A 6,000-nucleotide genomic window follows, 5' to 3' on the forward strand; every position below is an offset into this window, starting at 1 on the left:
ACAGCTTCTGAGAAAGTAAATCAGAAGAAATGGCTTAGTATAATTTTGTTTATTTAGAAATAATCCTCAGTATGTAACCACTGAAAGCTGAAAAATATGAGGCGCCACGTAGGATTTAAATCAAACTTCGCTTATCAATACATAACACAGGTGCATATACACCTATAAATTACTTGCATATACATGTATACTATTGGATGTTCAAAATACATATATGAAATACACGTGCACACTAATATGAAATCCACACCAATACATATTATGTTAGTAATGAATGCATACACACTCGTGAATAACTTGCATATACATATAAACTTGACGCACGCATGGACCTATAAATACTCGCATATACATATAAACTTCCATGCATATACACCTATAAACACTCGCACATACATATACACTCACTGCACGCAGACACACCTATACACACTCGCACATACATATAAACTTCCATGCATATACACCTATAAACACTCGCACATACATATAAACTCGATGCGCGCATACACATCCATAAAACACTCGCGCACACATACAGAATAAAACGTGGATGCATGCTTTAGTTGTGTATATATGTATATGCGAGTGATTTCATTTGTAGATGTGCGTGAACTTTTCAGTGCAAACGGAAGGCATTTCAGTGTAAAAGGAAGTCATTTCAGTGTAAAAGGAAGTCATTTCAGTGTAAAAGGAAGTCATTTGTCACCTGCCTATTTACCGCATTTGCAACTTTGCAATCATGGAGAGAGATCGTGCTACAACTGAAGCAATTGGCATTTTGCGAAATGTGCTTGCTTCGCCCACTATTATTAACAATTGCTAATTCAGTTGAATCGAATGTGTCGCCTTCTGCTCAACTGCAGTCAGAATCAGAAACTGAATTGCGCACTTTGTTTCGGCCATGGGCGCCTGCTGTACAAAGCATCAATAACAGCCAGGCCAACATCATCTGCCGTATATATATCGCAGGGCTCTCAAGTCTCACACACGCATTTCAACCTGCTCACACGCCACTCCTTGTATTTCTCACGCAGAGAAATTTCCAGGATAATGCCCACCAAATTGCGCTGCTATTAGAGAGGAATCAAGTGAGTTCTACATAGAGTTCAGAAGTCCCTGCCACGCACCAGCCAATCAAATAGAAAATACAGCTACCGAACAGCCAATCAGAAAATAGCATTGCTGTATCCGGGTAAGATTTATGCTGCGTCCCAATTCGCATACTATCCGTACTAAATAGTATTCGAAAAAAGAATTAGTATGTCCCAAATCGTAGTATGTTGAAAAAAGTATTCCAAAGATTCCCGGATGGTTTACTATTTCCGGTCAGAATCCGAAGTGCAGATCGATGCGCACTCTAACGGCTGATATTGCCCACAACCCATTGCGAGATGGACGAGGATTCGATTAGAACTACAAACGCGGATAAAAAGTGTTTAAAAAACTACAAACATGAAGGTTACGCGAGTCTGACGGTTAAGTGGAGTGGTGATAAAGTGGTTTGAGTGAGCAATTATCAGTATTTAACCTGACGAAAAGATATTTATTCAATATTATCAACATTATATTTCACCTGCAGCAGCATTGAGAACTTTTGTAATGATACGTTTGGCCATTAACTTTGCAAACACATGAGAGGAGTCTAAAGACCCACGAAAGGCAGATCAACGAGCAACTACATTTCTCTCCGATACGGTAGGAAATTAAATTTAAAGTGGGGGATTTGAACTGTGGGGCAGTTTAAACGGTGACGGGACTCACGTAAGAGTGACGAAGTAGTATGTCCCAAAGCTTGCATACTCTTCTGCTACACACTCAAAAGTATGTACTTTTTCTTCACAAAAAGAGTACATACTTTTAGGACGTAGTATAAGTAGGCGAATTGGGACGCAGCCTTAGAAATTCCCGCAACAACAAAGTTTACATTCTGCCACCTACTGGTGGTTTAGTTTAGTGTTTTCTTTCCAACATTTCTTAATTGTATATTCAAAAATATTCTTAATTGTATATTCAAAAATATTTAAAACAATCTCATAACATTTTTCAGTGTTAATGATTTAATTTGATTGGCAACAGCCCTACAGTGTCTTATTTATAGATCAAATTTAAGAATATAAAAATTAAAGCTGAATCATAGGCTATATTTAATACAATTATGGGAAAATGCACTTCATAAAAGGTAAAAATATCAAAGATATGCAGATTTAAATATCTCAAAGCTGATTGAACACTGGTGAGACTATTGCTTCAGAATAAATTATATTTACAACACAGTAAATTCTGAAAAGAAATATTCCAAATTATTATGGATTATTAATTTGCCTCTTCCCTGACATATTTCTTGGAAATAGAGAAATGCAATAATTAATACTATGCACACACACACACACACACACACACACACACACACACACACACACACACACACACACACACACACACACACACACACACACACACACACACACACACACACACACACACACACACACACACACACACACACACACACACACACACACACACACACACACACACACACACACACACACACACACACACACACACACACACACACACACACACACAGAAATGTTAAATTAAATTAAAAAAAATATCATTATTTATTTATACAAATTAGTGTCATTTTACAGATCAGAACCTCGTCCCCACCCAATCCCCTGCTGCCGTCGCCAAAATCTCACTCTGAACTCAGTTCAAAACTTAAGAGGCCTGATATCGTCTTCATTGCACCTTGAACAAGCAAATAAAACACTTCGTAACAGCTATTAAGGTCACTCTGAAATTCATGTCGATCTGCATGAGGAAGACAGACCCCATTAATGACTTCCTTTTAAACTGAAATGCCTTCCGTTTGCACTGAAAAGTTCACGCACATCTACATATGAAATCACTCGCATATACATATATACACAACTAAAGCATGCATCCACGTTTTATTTTGTATGTGTGCGCGAGTGTTTTATGGATGTGTATGCGCGCATCAAGTTTATATGTATGTGCGAGTGTTTATAGGTGTATATGCATGGAAGTTTATATGTATATGCGAGTATTTATAGGTCTATGCGTGCGTCAAGTTTATATGTATATGCAAGTTATTCACAAGTGTGTATGCATTGTAACATCCTGATGTTATTAATGCCTCAGTTACACTGAGTACGATATATGTGTGACGTCATTATCGCGAGACTAGCGGATGGTGGAAAAACCCTGTGTGTGAAGAACATGAAGCTTGAGTAAACAGTGATTGAAACTACACTAGTCTCTTCTCTTTATTACATATAAAGCTAGAAAACCTGCCAAAGGGCAAATACAACATGGTGTCAGAGTAACGAAGACCCACGCACAGCGAAGATCATGAAAACGTATGGCATTCCCGCACCGCGGATGGATTGGAATTCAGCCAACTTGCCCGAAGCATGGAGGCGGTTCAGACAACAAGCCGAGCTGATGTTTTCTGGCCCATTGCGGGAGAAACGCGAATCAGAGAAGTGCAGTTACCTTCTTTTATGGATCGGGGAGAAGGGACAGGACATATACAACACCTGGACACTTTCAGAAGACGAAGCTCAAAAGCTACAGACATACTACGATAAGTATGCAGCTTATATTACTCCCAAATCCAACCCAATATATGCCAGATATCGCTTCCATGATAAAATGCAGGCCGACGGCGAAACATTTGAACATTTTATAACTGAGCTGAAGCTACTCGTGAAAGACTGTGGCTACCCAAACAGTGACGAAATGGTCAGGGACCGCATTGTGTTCGCCACGAACTCCCCAAGGGTCCGTGAAAAGCTGTTAAGTCAGGGAGCCGAACTAACATTAGAGAAGGCCATAGATATCGCCCGCTCCCACGAGCTTGCACAGATGCAATTAAAAGAGATGACTGGATCAAAAGACGCCCAAAAAATTGATGCTGTGAATGCAACAAGACAACGACAAAATGCACACAGATACATTAAAACGAAAGATCATAAACCAATGCACAGAGAATGTGACAGATGTGCAGGCTCACACAGCCCAAGGGAAACGTGCCCAGCTCAAGGCAGACAGTGTATGAAATGTAAAAAGTACAACCATTTTGCAAAAGCCTGCAAGACCAAGAATGCCGCTCCATCAAAGCCTCAGAGGAGACCTGTGCATGCTATTGAGCAAAATAATGAAGAAGAGCAGTGTGAATTGTTTATTGACAGCATCACAACGGTGAATACAAACAAAAGCAATGTACAGGCTTATGCAGACATTAAAGTTGGACCTAGCCAGCAAACAATCAGGTTCAAAATAGACTCGGGTGCGGAAATTAATGCAATACCAAATAACACTTTTAATGCATTATTTAAAAGAGTGCCCATAGCACCACCCGCACAATCTGTTACAGCCTATGGAGGCAACGCATTGGAAATCCGAGGCACCTGCACGCTAGAATGTGAGCACGACAAGCACTCAGCGCTGCTAGAGTTCCACATTGTCAAGGCCAAAGCACCGCCCATTTTAGGTTTAAGTGCCAGTTTAGACCTAAACCTCATTAAACTAATAATGGGAGTAAGTAAAGAGGAAACAAATACGTACAACGACCCGGAGACCATACTAAAGGAGTATGCAGATGTTTTCCAGGGCATTGGAGAATTCGCTGGAGAATGTACATTCCGGGTCAGCCCACATGCAACGCCAGTGGTCTACCCTCCACGCAGAGTCCCCATCGCACTACGAGCTCGGCTGAAGGAGGAGCTCGACAAAATGGAGGACAACAACATCATTGTCAAGGTAACGGAACCCACTGAATGGGTTAATGCCCTAGTGGTAGTCGAGAAACCTAAAAGCAAAAATCTGCGAGTGTGTCTAGACCCCAGAGACCTCAATAAGGCTATTCAGCGGCCCCACTATCCACTCCCCACACTTGAAGATGTCACCACAAAGCTCACGGGAGCCCGCTACTTCAGTGTCCGAGACGCAAGGTCAGGCTACTGGGCCATTAAGTTAAGCACAGAATCATCAATGCTGACCACATTTAATACACCATTTGGCAGGTACAGGTTCCTCCGACTGCCCTTTGGGATCAATTCGGCACAGGACGAATTCCAGAGGCGCGTAAATGAAACGTACGAAGGCCTCAAAGGTGTTGCTGCCATAGTTGACGACATCCTTGTATTCGGTAAGGACAAAGAGGAACATGACACTAACCTAAGAGCCATGCTACAACGCACAAGAGAAAGAGGACTAAAACTGAACCCCGACAAATGCCGTGTTGGAGTCCAAGAGGTTAGCTATTTTGGCCACAGGCTCTCACGTGAAGGCATCAGCCCAGACCCACAAAAGGTAAAAGCCATACAAGAGATGGAGCCACCACAGTCCAAACCTGAGCTAGAAACCTTGCTAGGCATGGTCAACTACTTGGCCAGATTCACGCCACACCTCTCAGAGGTGAACGCACCGCTCAGACAATTGCTAAAACAAGATTGCGAGTTCATATGGGATGCTATCCACGACAAAGCGTTCAAGCAGATCAAAGAACTGATCACAAATCACCCAGTATTGGCATACTTCGACCCAAAGAAGGAACTCACATTGCAAGTAGATGCCTCAAAGAGTGGCCTAGGTGCAGTTCTACTCCAGCACGATAAGCCTGTCGCCTACGCATCCAAATCACTTAACAGTACAGAACAGAATTACGCCCAAATAGAAAAGGAGCTGTATGCTGTACTGTTCAGGTGTAAGCGTTTCCATGAGTACATGTACGGTAGAACAGTAACTGTAGAATCCGACCACAAGCCACTGGAGGCGATACTCAGGAAGCCTCTCGCCTCAGCCCCCCCTCGTCTCCAGAGGATGATACTCCAACTCCAAAAGTACAATATTCACATCCTCCACAAACCTGGGAAACAGATACCAGTGGCCGACACTCTGTCACGCAAAGCCATCGAATATCATGACGACAGCTTAAGCGAAGGCATGGATGCGCAGATACACACC

The sequence above is a fragment of the Gobio gobio genome, assembly GCF_949357685.1.
Source record: "Gobio gobio genome assembly, chromosome: 1".
Taxonomy (NCBI): Eukaryota; Metazoa; Chordata; class Actinopteri; order Cypriniformes; family Gobionidae; genus Gobio; species Gobio gobio.